Source organism: Capra hircus, chromosome 21 (assembly GCF_001704415.2).
Source record: "Capra hircus breed San Clemente chromosome 21, ASM170441v1, whole genome shotgun sequence".
Taxonomy (NCBI): domain Eukaryota; kingdom Metazoa; phylum Chordata; class Mammalia; order Artiodactyla; family Bovidae; genus Capra; species Capra hircus.
Genome location: NC_030828.1, coordinates 1,811,668 through 1,831,569, shown reverse-complemented (window position 1 = coordinate 1,831,569; position 19,902 = coordinate 1,811,668).

The following is a 19,902-nucleotide window of genomic DNA, read 5'->3' as shown; positions in this document are numbered from 1 at the left end:
ATCTGACAGAGTGCCAGAAAAACTATGGATGGAGGTTCGTAACAGTGTACAGGAGGTGGTGACCAAATCCATCTCCAAGGAAAAGAAATGCAAAAAGGCAGTGGTTGACTAAAAAGGACTTACAAATAGCTGAGAAAAGAAGAGAAGCAAAAGGCAAAGGAGAAGAGGAAAGACATACCCATCTGAATGCAGAGTTCCAGAGAATAGCAGGGAGAGATAAGAAAGCCTTCCTAAGTGAACAATGCAAATAAATAGAGGAAAACAATAGAATGGGAAAGACTAGAGATCTCTTCAAGAAAATTAGAAATACCAAGGGAACATTTTATGTGAAGATGGCACAATAAAGGACAGAAATGTCATGGATCTAATGGAAGCAGAAGATATTAAGAAAAGAGAGCAAAAATACACAGAAGAACAATATAAAAAAGATCTTAATGACCCAGATAACCACGATGGTGTTATCACTCACCTAGAACAAGACATCCTAGAGTACAAAGTCAAGTTGGCCTTAGGAAGCATTAGCACAAACAAAGCTAGTGGAGGTGATGGAATTCCAGCTGAGCTATTTCAAATCCTGAAAGATGATGCTGTGAAAGCGCTGTACTCAATATGCCAGCAAATTTGGAAAACTCAGCAGTAGCCACAGGATTGCAAAAGGTCAGTTTTCATTCCAATCCTAAAGAAGGGCAATGCTAAAGTATTCAAAGAGATGGTTGGATAGTATCATCGACTCAGTGGACATAAGTTTGAGCAAACTCTGGAAGATAGTGAAGGACAGAGAAGCCTGGTGTGCTGTAGTCCATGGGGTCACAAAGAGTTGGACACAACTTGGGGACTGAACAACAACAAGAGATACTTTGCTCACCCAGCTTAAGATCTGAGAATCTGGGGTTAAGATGTTCTCCAGACACAGTGCTCAGGGAGCTGTTGACCCATATACCATCCCAACAGAACTCTGATTCTCCATGAACAGCAGCAATCACCAAGCAGGACGTGAGTGGCTGAGAAGGAGGACTATAAACAGAAGTCACTTCAGCATGAGAGAGCTTCCTCCTGAGGCAAGACTAGATCACAAACACCAGCATGGCCTTCTTCCACTGTTTTAATTTTCACTCCATTGCTCACCACGTGGATAATAGCTGGAGTCACACAGAGGAGCTTCTGTTCACACAGATGCTGCACCATCCACAAGCCCCTTCACATGCCACTTTTTCTGCCATATAGAATCAGCAGCAAAGACCAGATGGGGCCCTGCATACCTTTTCAACAAAATTAGACACCCTTTTGCCTTACTGTTCCTGCTCTTCTTGACCCCTGGCTGTCAGTGCTCTTTCAGCCCTGGGGACCATCATAGCATGGAAACTCAGGTCTAGGGAACAAGGCTGAGTGTCTGCTGCTGGGGTCCATGATGCCCAGGATACTGGTGGGGACAGATGGGGCTTGACTCAGTTCCGTTCTCACCGTGCTTCCTCCCTCCTCAGCAGCTGCTGCTAACACTCCCTTAAGCTCTCCTGGGAGACAACTGGCTACACTGTGGGCCCATGTCTCTCACCTCACTCTGGTCCTAGGCACAGATGCACTGGACAAAAAGCCCTTCTGCAGAGGTCATCTGCATGACTTTTTATATCAAGTGTTACAGCATCTCCTGAAGAGGGCCTTAGTGTAGAAAATGAGGCGCACAATTGGGCACATGACAGTTGCATGCATAGTCCATGTAAATTGTCCTTGATGTTCTCCCAGCGACCACTCAGGTCACGTGTAGCACTGGGATCCTTTTTGCGAAGTTCAGGCCTAGAAACAAGTGATCTCTGGTTTGTTCTTTCTATATATCTGTTCATTCCCTCACATCTCTATCTGAGAAACGATGGCTGGGCTCTGAAACTCTGCCTTGCTTCTGCAGTCTCTCTCAGCTCTGGATAATGAGATTTGGATGTACTGGAAGACTTTCTTTAAAAATACCTGCAGTACCTCCCTACAAATCATGGTCCATTAACCTGTAACTGCTTTTGGAACATCCCAAGGCTCACACAGAAGCTTTATTTTCTAAGGTGCTTAAACTTATATGATTGGAAAGAACTATATAGACAAAGAGTACTCAGTTGCTCATTTGTATCCTACTTTTTGCAGCCTCATGGACTGTTGCTGACTAGACTCCTCTGCCCATGGAATTTTCCAGGCAAGAATACAGGAATAGGGCCATTTCCTACTTCAGGGAATCTTCCTGACCTAGGGATCATCTCTTGCATCTCCTGCATTGGCAGGCTGATTCTTCATCACCATACCACCTGGGAAGCCCGCACACAAAGGGAGAAGATGCTAATGCTAGCACAACTTTTTTGATTCAGTATCCATAGTCAGAACCAACATTTATAACCCAAATTATTATAAATGTTTCTGTGTAATTTTTCCCAACTATAGAAGTAATAAATTGTTCTAGCAATGATAAACTGAGCAATTCAGACCAGCTCTTGTTCTAGGAAAAACTAAACTATCTGGATGGTGCTAAAACATATCATCTTAAAAACATCCAAGAGTTAAATATGTGGGCATGCTGTCACTTCAGTTGTGTCCAACTCTTTGTGACCCTGTGGACTGTAGCCTACCAACCTCCTCTGTCCAGGGGATTCTCCAGGCAAGAATTCTAGAGTGAGTGGCCATGCCCTCCTCCAGAGTATCTTCCCAACCCAGGGATCGAAACCAGATCTCTTATGTCTCCCACATTGACGGGAAGGTTCTTCACGACTAGTGCCACCTGGGAAGCCCCATCCAAGAGCTAACTAGAGTGTAAAGAACCATTCAGACCACACTTTAAAAGAAGACACAAACCAGAAAGGGTAAGCCAAAGACTCAAAGGTATTTTCCCCTAGGAATCTTCTCTATACACAAACAGCAAGAAAACTGATTTTTAGGTCAGAAGGAATTCAAGTCAAAACTCCAGGCCTCCTAAAATAAGACTGCAAATAGACTACATCGACACAGAGTCAGGGCTCTAAAGGCCAACACTTCCAGGGTGAGAGTGAAGTGGACATAAATAAACCTGTGCCTAGACTTGCAGCTTGCCTTTGATCTGTCTATGTGCCAAAGGAACCTCAGGCTTTGAATAGGATATAAGGAGTCCTCGCTGAGAAGTACATCCAAATCCTGACACATAAATAGATGCTGCATCCAGAAATTGGAGTACTGTCTTACTATTAAAAGACATTGTGCTGGAGAGTAAACTCCAGGATATATCTTTTAAGGGAAAAGAAAGATGGGAAAAATCTGTCCCATGTAGCAAGCTTCATTTATTTGGTAAGCGTAGAGGTAAAATATATACATATTACATATAGTATATAGGTATATGTATGTATATGTAAGCTTCTATTTTTGAATACAAAATAAACAATAGATTGTTCTCAGTTTAGTGTGTTTTACAAATTTGACTTTGGGGTTATATGTTTTCTCCAACTGAGCTATTTCAAATCCTAAAAGCTGATGCTGTCCTAGTGGTGCACTCAATATGCCAGCCAAATTTGGAAAATTCAGCAGTGGCCACAGGACTGGAAAAGGTCAGTTTTCATTCCAATCCCAAAGAAAGGCAATGACAAAGAATGTTCAGACTACCACACAATTACATTCATCTCACACACTAGTAAAATAACGCTCAAAATTCTCCAAGCCAGGTGTCAACAGTACATGAACCGTTAACTTCTAGATGTTCAAGCTGAATTTAGAAAAGGCAGAGGAACAAGAGATCCTATTGCCAACATTTGTTGGCTCATCAAAAAAGTAAGAAAGTTCCAGAAAAACTTCCGCTTTATTGACTATGCCAAAGCCTTTGACTGTGTGGATCAAAATAAACTGTAGAAAGTTCTTAAAGAGATGGGAATACCAGACCATCTTACCTGCCTCTTGAGAAATCTGTATGTAGGTCAAGAAGCAACAGTTAGAACCAGATATGGAACAGTAGACTGGTTCCAAATTGGGGAAGGAGTACATCAAGGTTGTATATTGTCATACTGCTTATTTAACTTATATGCAGAGTACATCATGCAAAATGCCAGGCTGGATGAAGCACAAGCTGGAGTCAAGATTGCTGGGAGAAATACTAATAACTTCAGATATGCAGATGACACCAATCTTATGCAGAAAGTGAAGATCTGAAGAGCCTCTTGATGAAAGTGAAAGAGGAGAGTGAAAAAGTTGGCTTAAAGGTCAAAATTCAAAAAGGTAACATCATGGCATCCAATCCAATCACTTCATGGCAAATAGATGGGGAAACAATGGAAACAGTGACAGACTTTATTTTGGGGGGTGCTCCGAAATCACTGCAGATGGTGACTGCAGCCATGGATTTAAAAGACGATTGCTCCTTGGAAGAAAAGCTAAGACCAATGGTGACAGCATATTAAAAAGCAGAGACATTACTTTACCAACAAAAGTTTTTCTAGTCAAAGGTATGGCTTTTCCAGTAGTCATGTATGGATGTGAGTTGGACTGTAAAGAAAGCTGAGCACCAAAGAATTAATGCTTTTGATTGGTGGTGTTGGAGAAGACTCTTGAGTCCCTTGGACTGCAAGGAGATCCAACCAGTGACTCCTAAAGGAAATCAGTCTTGAATATTCACTGGAAGGACTGATGTTGAAGCTGAAACTCCAATACTTTGGCCACCTGATGAGAAAAGCTGACTCATTTGAAAAGACCCTGATGCTGGGAAAGATTCAAAGCAGGAGGAGAAGGGGACGACAGAGGATGAGATGGTTAGATGGCATCACTGACTCAATGGACGTGAGTTTGGGTAAACTCCAGTAGTTGGTGATGGACAGGGAGGCCGGCGAACTGCGGTTTATGGGATCACAAAGAGTCGGACACAACTGAGCAACTGAACTGAATTGAACATTTTATTGTGCCCTAGTGGCTCAGTGGTAAAGAATTTGCCTGCCAATGCAGGATAGGCTGGTTCAGTCCCTAGGTCAGGAAGATTCCCTGGAGAAGAAAATGGCAACCCATTCTGGTACACTTGCCTGGGAAATCCCATGGACAGAGGAGCTTGGAAGGCTGCAGTCCATGTAGTTACAAAAGAGTTGACATGACTTATCAACTAAAAAACAACAGCAATTCTGTTTCATTAATCATTATCTCTATTTCTATGACAATACCATGCTGTTTTGATTACTGTAGCTTTTTAGCATTGTCTGAAGTCTGGAATGGTTATGCCTTCAGCTTTAGATTTTTGTTTTGTTTTTTGTTTCCTGATAGCTTCGGCACGTCTGGTTCAAAATTGGGAAAGGAGTAGGCCAAGGCTGTACACTGCCACCTTCTTGTTTAACTTATCTGCAGAGTATATCATGCAATATGCCATGCTGGGTAAGTCACAGGCTGGAATCAAGATTGCTGGGAGAAATATCAGTAACCTCAGATATGCAGATGACTTCAATCTTATAGCAAAAAGCAAAGAGTAACTAAAGGCCCTCTTGATGAAGGTGAAAGAGGAGAGTGAAAAACTGGCTTAAAACTCAACATTTAAAAAACAAAGGTCATGGCATCTGACCACATCACTTCATGGCCAATAGATGTGGAAACAATGGAAACAGTGACAGACTATTTTCTTGGGCTCCAAAATCACTGTGGATGGTGATGGCAGCCATGAAATTAAAAGACATTTATTTGCTCCTTGAAAGAAAAGATAAGACAAACCTAGACAGTGTATTAAAAAGCAAATGTATCATTTTGCCAACAAAGATTCATATAGTCAAAGTTATGGTTTTTCTAGTAGTCATGTATGGATATGAGAGTTGGGCCATAAAGAAGGCTGAGCACCAAACAATTGATGCTTTCAAATCGTGGTGCTGGAGAAGACTCTTGAGAGTCCCTTGGACTGCAAAGAGATCAAACCAGTCAATCCTAAAAGAAATCAATCCTGAATATACATTAGAAGGACTGATGCTGAAGCTGAAGCTCCAATACTTTTGGCCACCTGATGCAATGAGCTGACTCATTGGAAAACACCCTGGTGCTGGGAAAGATTGAGGGCAAGAGGAGAAGGGGATGATAGAGGATATGATGTTTGGATGGCATCATCAACTCAATGGACATGAGCTTGAGCAAACTCCGTGAGATAATGAAGGGCAGGGAAGGCTAGCATGCTGCAGTCCATGGCGTCACAAAGAGTCAGACAACAACTGAGCAACTGAACAACAACAACGACATGGTTTAAGGAGATTCATATGGGTGCCAAGTAGACAATGGGTGAAATTGTGATGGATAATTTTATGTGTCAACTTAGATGGATCATACTACTCAGATATTTGATTAAATAGCTGGATATTTCTCTGAAGGCCTTTTAAGGATGAAATTGACATTTAAATTGATAGACTTTGAGTAAAACAGATTACATGCCAAAATGTTAGTGGACCTCATCCAGTCAATCAAAGCCTTAAAACAAAGACTGACTCCCCCTGAGCAGGAAGAAATTCTTCCAGATGACTGTCTTTAGGTTTGAACTGAAACCCTGCAAATTTTGGACTTATCAAACTTCACAATCACATGAGTCAATTCCTTATAATAAATATCTTTATATGTGTGTGAATGTGTGCAAACACACATCCTGTTGGTTATGGAGAATTTCCTAATACACTAGAAAATCTCGCTAAAAGAAGTGAAAAAGATTGAATAAATGGAGAGCTATTCCATGTTCATAAGATTGAGAAGATCACATTGTTAGGATTTCAATTCTTGCCGTATTGCTTGGTGAATTCAAATAAATCCTGCTAGTTTTTGTTCTTGTGAAGAAAATAGACAAATTCATTTAAAAAAAAAGTATGTGAAAATGGAAAGGAACTAGAAGAAACAGCACATTTAAAGAAGAAAAGCAAAATTCAAGAATTTAAAGATGTTTTAATGTTACAGGAATTCAGATAGAGTGGTAGTGGAAGGAAGATGGATAGAGAAAAGCATAACCCATACGCAGTCTAAAAATAGACACAAACATGACTTATGCCAAACGTGCCACTGCTAGTCAGTCAGAAACAGATGGTGTTTCTAATAAATAAATCAATTAGCTATCTGTTTGACAAAAATAAACCTCAACTCCTATCTCACATTTTAAACAAAAGTTAATTCAAGATGGATCATTTATCTCAGCATAAAAACTAAAAAAACCCTAGGTTTTAGGAGAAAGTATAGTAGAATTTCATAATGCTATAGAAAGTACAAACCACAAAAGAAAAATATGGCAATTTGGACTCTTAAAATCAAGGCCTTTTGTTCAACAAAGGACATCATTAAGAAAAGGAAAAGTCAAGACAAATGGAAGACTATATCTGCAATAAATAAACATGATAAAAGACTCATCTAGAATGTATAAATAATTCCTATGAATAAATAATAAAAATATGAACAACTCAAATAAAAATGGGCAAAAGACTTGAACATGCAGTTTACAAAAGAGTATATCCAAATGCCCGATAATCATATAAATCAATGTTCATCATCATTACTCATCAGGCTTCCTTCAGTTCAGTTGGTAAAGAATCCATCTGCAATGCAGGAGACCCCAGTTTGATTCCTGAGTCAGGAAGATCCACTGGAGAAGGAATAGGCTACCTACTCCAGAATTCTTGGGCTTCCCTTGTGGCTCAGCTGGTAAAGAATCCGCCTGCAGTGCGGAAGACCTGGGTTCAATCCTTGGATCAGGAAGATCCCCTGGAGAAGTGAAAGGCTACCCACTCCAGTACTCTGGCCTAGAGAACTCCATGGACTGTATAGTCCATGGGGTCGCAAAGAGTTGGACACAACTAGGCGACATTCACTTTCACTTTCACTATCATTACTCATCAGTGAAATGCAAAGTTTGGCAATACCAAGTACTGGTGAAGATTCGAGGCAAGTTACACTTTCATACTTTGATGAAAAATAAGCTGGGTCAATAACTTGAAAATTTGTCACCGAACACCAGGTTGAACTCCCTGCATCATACAGCAAACTCCCACTGCGTGTCTGTTTTACATGGTGATGTACATGTTTCAGTGCTACTCTTCAGTTTGTCCCACCCTCTCCTTCTCCTGCTGTGTCCACAAGTCAGTTCTCTCTATGTCTCTATTGCTGCCCCACAGCACCATTTTCTTAGTTTCCATATACATGTGTTAATATATGATATTTGTTTTTCTCTGTATGACTTACTTCACTCTGTATAACAGGCTCTAGGTTTATCTACCTTAGTTCAACTGACTCAAATTCATTCCCTTTTATAGCTAAGAAATATTCCTTTGTGTGTGTGTGTGTATACCACAACGTCTTTATCTATTCATCTGTTGATGGGCATCTAGGTTGCTTCCAAGTCCTGGATATTGTAAACAGTACTGCAATGAACATCAGGGTACATGCGTAAAAGTATCTTACATCTTAACTGAAGTAATTGCTATCATTTTCACTCAAGGAAAATTTTCCTTGAGGAAATTTTTCAGTATGTCGAGAGCTCAGGTTTGCATCCATTTCTGGCTTCTCAAGCAGGGAGAAAAACACAGCTATGTGGGACTGACAGCAGCCACAAGCCAGCTTTGACCATGAAAGTATGAGTATAGTCCTAAGTATTCCAAGACAGATCTTGCTGGCACCCACATTGGTCTATTCTGAGGAATCTTTTAAATAAGACTCCTGGCAGCAGGCCCCTGTTGTTCAGTTGCTCAGTTGTGTCTGACTCTTTGCAACCCCATGACTGTAGCACACCAGGCTTCCCTGTCCTTCACCATCTCCCAGAGCTTGCTCAAACTCATGTCTTTTCAGTTGGTGATGTCATCCAACCATTCCATCCTCTGTTGTCCCCTTCTCCTTTCGTCTGTGTTTCCCAGCACCAGCACCTTTTCAATAAGTTGACTCTTCACATCAGGGGGCCAAAGTATTAGAGCTTCAGCATTAGTCCTTCTAATGAATATTCAGGGTTGATTTCCTTTAGGATTGACTGGTTTGACCTTCTTGCTGTCCAAGGGACTCTAAAGAGTATTCTCCAACACTACATTTCAAAAGCATTAATTTTTCAGGGCTCAGCTTTCTTTATGGTCCAACTCTCCCATCCACACATGACTATTGGAAAAGCCATAGCTTTGACTAGATGTACCTTTGTCAGCAAAGTGATGTCTCTGCTTTTTAATACACTGTCTATGTTTGTCATAGCTTGTCTTCCAAGTAGCAAGCATCTTTTAATTTCAAGGCTGCAGTCACTGTCAACAGTGATTTTGGAGCCCAAGAAAATAATCTTTTACTATTCCTATTGTTTCCCCATCTATATGCCATGAAGTGATGGGATAGGATGTCATGATCTTTGTTTTTTGAATGTTGAGTTTTAAGCCAACTTTTTCAATTTTCCCTTTCACCTTCATAAGAGGCTCTTTAGTTTCTCCTTGCTTTCTGCCATAAAGGTGCTGCTATCTGCATATCTGAGGTTATTGATATTTCTCCTGTCAATCTTGATTTCAGCTTGTAATTCATCCAGCCTGGCATTTCACATGATGTACTCTGCATATAAGTTAAATAAACAGGGTGACATTATACAGCCTTGCTGTGTTCCTTTCCCAATTTGGAACCAGTGTGTTGTTCCATGTTTGGTTCTAACTGTTGCTTCTTGACCTGCATAAAGGTTTCTCAGAGGGCAGGTAAGGTAGTCTGGTATTCCCATTTCTTTTTTTTTAATTTAAATTTATTTATTTTAATTGGAGGCTAATTACTTTACAATATTGTATTGGTTTTGCCATACATCGTCATGAATCCATCATGGGTGTACATGTGTTCCCCATCCTGAACCACCCCCCCCACCTCCCTCCCCATCCCATCGCTCTGGATAATCCCAGTGCACCAGCCCCAAGCATCCTGTATCTTACATCCTGTTTCTTTCAAGAATATTCCACCGTTTATTGTGATCCACACAGTCAAAGACTTTAGCATAGTCAGTGAAGCAGAAGTAGATGTTTTTCTGAAATTCTCTTGCTTTTTTCTATTATCCAACAGATGTTGGCAATTTGATCTCTGGTACCTCTGCCTTTCTAAATCCAGCTTGAACATCTGGAAGTTCTTAGTTCACATACTGTTGAAATCTAGCATGGAGGATTTTGAGCATGACCTTGCTAGCAGGCGCAATGAGTGCAATTGTGTGGTAGGCCCATGTGCCTCAGAAATATACCCTGAGTATATATTCAAAGCAGTCACTGGCCCCATCTCTCTGAATGCTGTATCTTTGTGTTCTTGGTAATTCAGTTATTCTTCAAATTATTCTTTACATGAGCAGCCAATGAATCCAATTTCCTAAATAAAGATTTACAGGTGTCCTTCCTTATGAAGACATAATGACTATAGGCTTGGTTGAGTGTGTTTGCTATCCTCAAAGCACCTGGAAACATCGTCCACCTTCTAAATGTGTATGCCAGTGTTCAGTTTTATCCAATGACAGTGACTTTCTGTACAAGTGGCACACTATATTCACAAGAAAATATGCAATAGAGAGCAGGCAAAAATCAACCTTTGGGAATTCTCCCATATATCTGCTTTTCCCAGCTATCTTCAGAAATACATGTATGCATGTGCAAACCTGACTTAAAAAGAGCAAGATTTTGTGATGTGCTTTCCAGATGGTGTATCAAGTAATGGTTATGTAGTGGAATTTAGGACCATGGAAAGAACTCTTATGCCTCCAACATTGCTCATTTAATTTCTATCATCTGTCCCCACACTGGCACTGTCTCATGTATGTTGCCCTCACGTTCCCCTTAGTCTGGATAGCCTGCCAGGTTGCTGACTGGAAATGAGCTTGCAAACTTTAGTCTCCCTCACAGAGCTGACAACTCACATAGAAACACACAGGGTACTGATTTAAGAGCTCTTGTGGGTCCTTCTAGAATTCCCACTCCCTAGTCAAAGCTATGGTTTTTCCAGTAGTCATGTATGGATGTTAGAGTTGGACTATAGAGAAAACTGAGTGCCAAAGAATTGATGCTTTTGAACTGTGGTGTTGGAGACGACTCTTAAAAGTCTCTTAGACTGCAAGGAGATCCAACCAGTCAATCCTGAAGAAAATCAGTCCTGAATATTCATTGGAAGGACTGATGCTGAAACTGAAACTCCAGTACGTTGGCCACCTAATGTGAAGAACTGACTCCTAGGAAGAGACCCTGATTCTGGGAAAGATTGAAGATGGGAGGAGAAGGGAATGACAGAGGATGAGATGGTTGGATGGCATCACCAATTCGATGGACATGAGTTTGAGCAAGGTCCAGGAGTTGGTGATGGACAGGGAGGCCTGACGTGCTGCAGTCTGTGGCATCGCAAAGTGTTGGACATAACTGAATGACTGAACTGAACCAAATCTTAATTTTTTAGCTCAATCCACTTGGGTAAACTTGCTTTTATTTTAGCATTGTGCATATGGAGTTTCTGATATCTCCTTCTTATCTGCTGTTGTATAGGTCTTTTAAGAGGAAGTCTTTTAAAAATTAAAGTAGTTTTGTTATTAATGATGATACGGTTTATATATTTACTTATTAGTCTGTATAAACTACAGACAGGAGACATTAAGCTGAGCCACTTGTGAGAAGAAATCTGTCTGGCTGCTTCCTGCCAGGATGCTGCTGACCCTAGGGCAAGAAGGATATGCAAGAGGATTTGCCTTGTCCATGGTGTAGGTAAAGCTATGATCCCAGAAACACGAATGAGCCATTCAAGGGTCACAGCTGAATGGTTCCAGGGTTGCCCCAGAGTCAGGCACACTGGACAGGTGTACAGCCAGGTGTGCCATGTGTGACATCTGAGGCTGAATGAATCTGAGCCCTGGATCTTGTTCCTGGACTGGAATCATGTGAGCCTACAGGGCAGAGTCCCAGTGATGGATGCCATTCCAACACCTGCCACTCCCCTTCTTGGCTCACATCTGTGTCCGTGAGTTCAATCCCTCATTGTGGATATGCAATAATGATAATTAACCAACACTGCATATTTTCTAAGTTAAGAGACATTATTTTTTAGATGAACTTCAAGTTCACCATATAACTGAGGGGAAGATACAGAGATTTCTGTACACATATGCCTCCTACTCACACACATGTATAGTGTCTACCATTAACAACATCCCCCACCACTTGCTACAATCCATGAACCAACAGTACCACATAATGATCACTCAAAGTCCATAGTTTACATTAGGGTTTACTCTTGTGGTGTACATCCTATGGGTTCAACAAATATATGGTTCCATGTATCCACCATCATAGTATCCTACAAAGCAGTTTCATTGCCCTAAAAATTCTCTATGCCTCACCTATTTATCTCTCCCCCCAACTCCTGGCAATCACGGATCTTTCTTACTCTCTCCATAGTTTGTCTTTAACAAAATGTCATAGAGTTGGAATCATTTAAAGTTTTTTCAAATTGGCTTCTTTCACTTAGTAAAATGCATTCAAGTCTCCTCCATGCTTTTTCACAGCTTGATAGTTCATTTGTTTTCAGCACTGAATAATACTACATTATCTGAATATATTTGGGCTTCCCAAGTGGCACTAGTGGTAAAGAACCTGCCTTCTAATGCAGGAGATGTAAGAAATGCGGGTTCAGTCCCTGAGTGGGGAAGATGCCTGAAGGAGGGCATGGCATCCAAATTCAGTATTCTTGCCTGGAGAATCCCATGGACAGAGGAGCCTGATTGGCTATGGTCCACAGGGTCCCAAGAATCAGACATGACAGAAGAGACTTAGCATACATGAGTGAATCAGTTTATTCTTCTCTTCATCTACTGAAGGACATCTTGGTTGCCTTCAAGTTTTGGACAATTATGAATGAAACTTATATAAACATTCAGCTGTGGGTTTTTGTGTGGACATAGGTTTTCAGTTCCTTTGAGTAAATACCAAGGAGCACAATTGCTAGATTGTACAGTATGAGAATGTCTAGTTTTATTTTTTAAATTTCCCCAAACTGCCTTCCAAAGTGGTTGTATCAGTTTGCATTCCTATTTACTAGCAATTTTAACATACAGAGAATTCTCAGATATACTGTCTCATCCAATCATTAAGATAAACTCATCAAGTGATACAATTAACCCAACTGCATGACTGGAAATGGTGGCTCTGAGAGTAAGGAAATTCCCTCAGGGCCACACAGACAGGGTGAGCAAACTCTCTGAGAAGTAAGTCTTAATAAAAGTTAAGCTTGATGTAAGTTATAAGGCGAGAGACCTTACAAAAATGGAGGGTTGACCAAAATTTAAGGAAAATGATGCAAGGAGATCCATAATGCAAGGAAGAATTAAAGAATAAACATACAGAGACAAACTGCAAAATTACTGAAATTAAAAATACTCTAGAAGGAATCAATAGCAGAATATCTGAGGCAGAAGAATGAATCAGTGAGCTGGAAGATAAAATGGTGGAAATAACTTCTGAAGAACAGAATAAAGTAAAAAGAATGGAAAGAACTGAGAATAGTCTCAGAGACCTCTGGGACAAGATCAAACACACTAACATTGAATTTTAGAGGTCTCAGAAGAAGAAGAGAAAAAGAAAGAGTATGAGAAAATTTTTGAAGAGATTATCATTGAAAATTTCCCCAACATGGAAAAGGAAATAGGCAATCAAGCCCAAGAGGCACAAAGAGTCCCATACAGGGTAAACCCAAGGATAAAGATGCCAAGACACATACTAATCAAACTAACAAAGACTAAACACTAAGGAAGAATATTAAAAGCAGCAAGGGAGAAGCAACAAGTAACATACAAGGGAAACCCCATATGCTTAACAGCTGATCTTTCAGCAGAAATTCTGCAGGCCAGAAGGGAATGGCAAGATATATTTGAAGTACTGAAAGGAAAAGTCTACAACCAAGATTACTGTACCTGGCAAGGATCTCATTCAAAATTGATGGACAAACAAAAAGCTTTTCAGATGAGCAAAAGATAAGAGAATTCAGTACCACCAAATCAGCTTTGCAACAAATGTTAAAGGGATTTATATGGTCAAGAAATACAAGAGAAGAAAAAAGATCTACAAAATCAACCTCAAACAGTTAAGAAAATGGCAATAGGAACATATATATCAATAATTACTTTAAATATAAACGGATTAAATGCTCCAACCAAAAGACAGAGACTGGCTGAATGGATACAAAAGCAAGACCCATATATATGCTGTCTATCAGAAACCCACTTCAGATCCAAAGACACCTATAGACTGAAAGTGAGAGGATGGAAAAATATATTCCATGCAAATGGGAAGCAAAAGTAAGCTGGAGTAACAATCCTCATAGCACACAAAATAGACTTTAAAATAAAAAAGATTACAAGAGATAAGAAAGGACACTACATAATGATCAAAGGATCAATCCAAGCAGAAGACATAACAATTGTAAAGAAATGGAGTAGTCAAAGAATGCTCAAACTACCACACAATTGCACTCATCTCACACGCTAGTAAAGTAATGCTCAACAAGCTGGTTTTAGAAAAGGCAGAGGAACCAGAGATCTAATTGCCAACGTCCGCTGGATCATGGAAAAAGCAAGAGAGTTCCTGGAAAACATCTCTTTCTGCTTTATTGACTATGCCAAAGCCTTTGACTGTGTGGATCACAATCAACTGTGGAAAATTCTGAAAGAGATGGGAATAGCAGACCACCTGACCTGCCTCTTGCGAAACCTATAAGCAGGTCAGGAAGCAACAGTTAGAACTGGACATGGAAGAACAGACTGGTTCCAAATAGGAAAAGGGGTACATCAAGGCTGTATATTGTCACCCTGCTTATTTAACTTATATGCAGAGTACATCATGAGAAGTGCTGGACTGGAAGAAACACAAGCTGGAATCAAGATTGCCGGGAGAAATATCAGTAACCTCAGATATGCAGATGACACCACCCTTATGGCAGAAAGTGAAGAGGAGCTAAAAAGCCTCTTGATGAAAGTGAATGTGGAGAGTGAAAAAGTTGGCTTAAAGCTCAACATTCAGAAAACAAAGATCATGGCATCTGGTCCCATCACTTCATGGGAAATAGATGTAGAAACAGTGGAAACAGTATCAGACTTTATTTTTTGGGACTCTGAAATCACTGCAGATGGTGACTGCAGCCATGAAATTAAAAGACGCTTACTCCTTGGAAGGAAAGTTATGACCAACCTAGAGAGCATATTGAAAAGCAGAGACATTACTTTGCCAACAAAGGTACATCTAGTCAAGGCTATGGTTTTTCTTGTGGTCATGTATGGATGTGAGAGTTGGACTGTGAAGAAAGCTGAGCACTGAAGAATTGATGCTTTTGAAATGTGGTGTTGGAGAAGACACTTGAGAGTCCCTGCAAGGAGACTGCAACCAGTTCATTCTGAAGGAGATCAACCCTGGGATTTCTTTGGAGGGAATGATGCTGAAGCTGAAAATCCAGTTCTTTGGCCACCTCATGGGAAGAGTTGACTCACTGGAAAAGACTCTGATGCTGGGAGGGATTGGGTGCATGAGAAGAAGGGGACGACAAAGGATGAGATGGCTGGGTGGCATCACTGACTCGATGGACGTGAGTCTGAGTGAACTCCAGGAGTTAGTGATGGACAGGGGGCCTGGCGTGCTGCGATCCATGGGGTTGCAAAGAGTCGGACACAACTGAGCGAGTGAACTGAACTGAACTGAACTGACCTGATGCACCCAACATAGAAGCACCTCAATACATAAAACAAACACTAACAGATGTTAAAGGAGAAATTGACAGTAACACAGTAATAGTAGACTTTAACACCTCACTCACACCAATGGACATATCATCAAAACAAAATTAATAAGGAAACATAGTCTTAAATGATACATTAGATGAGATGGATCTCAGTGATATTTTCAGGACATTACATCCAAATGCAGAAGAATACACCTTCTTCTCATGTGCACATGGAACATTCTCCAGGATAGACCATATCTTTGGTCACAAATCAAACCTCAGTAAGTTTAAGAAAATTGAAATAATATCAAGTATATTCTCTGACCACAACACAATGAGACGATATAAATTACAAGAAAAAACTATAAGAAATACAAACACATGGAGATTAAACAACAGATTTAAAGTAACCAATAGGTTACTGAAGAAAGCAAGAAACAAATGGCAATGAAAACACAACTCAAAACGTATGGGATGCTGCAAAAGCAGTTCTAAGAGGGAAGTTTATAGCGATACAACTCTACCTCAAGAAACAAAAAAAACATCAAATAGACAATCTAACTTTTCACCTAAAACCACTGGGAAAAGAAGAACAAAAAAGCTGCACAATCAGTAGAAGGGAAGAAATCATAAATATCTGAGCATATATAAATGAAAAAGAAAGGAAAGAAACAATAGTAAATATTAATAAAACTAAAAGCTGGTTCTTTAAGAAGATAAACAAAGTTGACATGCCTTTAGCCAGACTCATCAAGAAAAAAAGAGAGAAGAATCAAATCAACAAAATTAGAAATGAAAAAGGAGAAGTTAAAACAGACAATGCGACCCAGAGAGATGTTATGGGGAGGGAGGTGGGAGGGGGGTTCATGTTTGGGAATGCATGTAAGAATTAAAGATTTTAAAATTAAAAAAAAATAAAAAATAAAAAAATAAAGCAAACAAACAAACAAAAAAATAGATAATGCTTAAATACAAAGGACTATAGGAGACTATTATGAACAACTATATGGCAATAAAATGGATAATATGGAAGAAATGGACAGATTCTTAGAAAAGTTCAATCTTCCAAGACTGAACCAGGAAGAAATAGAAATTATGAACAGCCCAATTACAAACATTGAAATTGAAGCTGTGATTAGAAATCTTCCAGGAAACCAAGGCCCAGGACCAGATGGCTTCACAGGAGAATTCTATCAAACATTTATAAAAGAGCTAATGCCTATCCTTTTAAAACTCTTTCCAAAAATTGCAGAGGAAGGAACATTTCCAAACTCATTTCACAAGGCCACCATCACCCTGATACCAAAACCAGACAAAGACAACACACACACACACCCAAAAGAAAACTACAGGCCAATATCACTGATGAACATAGATGTAAAAATCCTCAACAAAATTTTAGCAAACAGAATTCAGAAACACATCAAAAAGCTTATATACCATAATCAAGTTGGGTTTATTCCAGGAATCAAGGGTTCTTCAATATACATGAATCAATCAATGTGATACACCATATTAACAAATTAAAAGATAAAAACTATATGTAATCTCAATAGATGCAGAAAAAGCCTTTGACAAAATTCAGCACTCATTTATGATTAAAACTCTTCAAAAAATGGGCATAGAAGTAACCTACCTCAACATAATAAAGGCCATATATGATAAGCCTACAGCAAACATTATTCTCTATGGTGAAAGACTGAAAGCATTCCCTATAAGATCAAGAACAAGACAAGGGTGTCCACCTTCATCACTACTATTCAACATAGTTCTGGAAGTCCTAGCTACAGCAATCAGAGAAGAAAAAGAAATAAAAGGAATCCAGATCGGAAAAGAAGTAAGCTCTTACTGTTTGCAGATGACATTATACAGTACATAGATAACCCTAAAGATAGTATCAGAAAATTACTAAAACTAATTAGTGAATTTGGCACAGTTGCAGGATAAAAAAATCAATACACAAAAATCACTCACATTTCTATATACTAACAATGAAAAATCAGAAATAGGAATCAATCACATTTACCATTGCAACAAAAAGAATTAAATATTTAGGAATAAACTTACCTAAGGAGTCAAAAGAACTGTACACAGAGAATTATAAGACATTAATGAAAGAAATCAAAGATGACATAAAAGATGGAGAGATATTCCATGTTCCTGGATAGGAAGAATCAATATTGTGGAAAAGACTATACTAACAAATGTAATCTACAGATTCCGTGTGATCCCTATCAAATTACCAATGGCATTTTTCACAGAACTAGAACAAAAATTTTCACAGTTCGTATGGAAACACAAAAGATCCTGAATAGCCGAAGCAGTCTTGAGAGAGAAGAAGGGAGCTGGAGAAATCAACCTTTCTGACTTCAGATTATACTACAAAGCTACAGTCATCAAGACAGTATGTTACTGGCACGAAAACAGAAATATAGACAAATGAAACAAGATAGAAAGCCTAGAAACAAACCCATGCACCTATCAGTTCAGTTCAGCTCAGTTCAGTCACTCAGTCATGTCCGACTCTTTGTGACCCCCTGAATCGCAGCACGCCAAGCCTCCCTGTCCACCACCAACTCCCGGAGTTTACTCAGATTCATGTCCATCAAGTCGGTGATGCCATTCAACCATCTGATCCTCTGTCATCCACTTTTCCTCCTGCCCTCAATCCTTTCCAGCATCAGGGTCTTCTCAAATGAGTCAACTCTTCGCATCAGGCAGCCAAAGTATTGGAGTTTCAGCTTCAACATCAGTCCTTCCGATGAACACCCAGGACTGATCTCCCTTAGGATGGACTGGTTGGATCTACTTGCAGTCCAAGGGACTCTCAAGAGTCTTCTCCAACACCACAGTTCAAAAGCATCAATTCGTTGGCACTCAGCTTTCTTTATAGTCCAACTCTCACATCTTTCTACTCTCACATTTTTCTACTGGAGAAACCATAGCCTTGACTAGATGGACCTTTGTTGACAAAGTAATGTCTCTGCTTTTTAATATACTCTCTACTACTACTACAACTAAGACGCTTCAGTCGTGTCTGACTCTGTGCAACCCCATAAATGGCAGCCCACCAGGCTCCGCCATCCCTGGGATTCTCCAGGCAAGAATACTGGAGTGGGTTGCCATTTCCTTCTCCAATCCTTGAAAGTGAAAAGTCAAAGTGAAGTTGCTCAGTCATCTCCGACTCTTAGCGACCCCATGGACTGCAGCCTACCAGGCTCCTCCGTCCATGGGATTTTCCAGGCAAGAGTACTGGAGTGGGATGCCATTGCCTTCTCCAATATGCTCTAGGTTGGTCATAACTTTCCTTCCAAGGAGTAAACGTCTTTTAATTTCATGGCTGCAATCATGATCTGCAGTGATTTTGGAGCCCCCCAAAATAAAGTCTGACACTGTTTCCATTGTTTCCCCATCTATTTCCCATGAAGTGATGGGACTGGATACCATGATATTCGTTTTCTGAATGTTGAGCTTTAAGTCAACTTTTTCACTCTCCACTTTCACCTTTATCAAGAAGCTTTTTAGTTCTTCTTCACTTTCTGCCATAAGGGTGGTGTCATCTGCATATCTGAGGTTCTTGATATTTGTCCCGGCAATCTTGATTCCAGCTTGTTTCTTCCAGTCCAGCACTTCTCATGATGTACTCTGCATAGAAGTTAAATAAGCAGGGTGACAATATACAGCCTTGACACACTACTTTTCCTATTTGGAACCAGTCTGTTGTTCTATGTCCAGTTCTAACTGTTGCTTCCTGACCTGCATACAGATTTCTCAAGAGGCAGGTCAGGTGGTCTGGTATTCCCCTCTCTTTCAGAAGTTTCCACAGTTTCTTGTGATCCATACAGTCAAAGGCTTTGGCATAGTCAACAAAGCAGAAAGAGATGTTTTTCTGGAACTCTCTGGCTTTTTCCATGATCCAGTGGATGTTGGCAATTTGATCTCTGGTTCCTCTGCCTTTTCTAAAACCAGCTTGAACATCAGGAAATTCACAGTTCACATACTGTTGAAGCCTGGCTTGGAGAATTTTGAGCATTACTTTACTAGCATGTGAGATGAGTGCATTTGTGTGGTAGTTTGAGCATTCTTTGGCATTGCCTTTCTTTGGGATTGGAATGAAAACTGACCTTTTCCAGTCCTGTGGCCACTGCTGAGTTTTCCAAATGTGCTGGCATATTGAGTGCAACACTTTCACAGCATCATCTTTCAGGATTTGAAATAGCTCAACTGAAATTCCATCACCTCCACTAGCTTTGT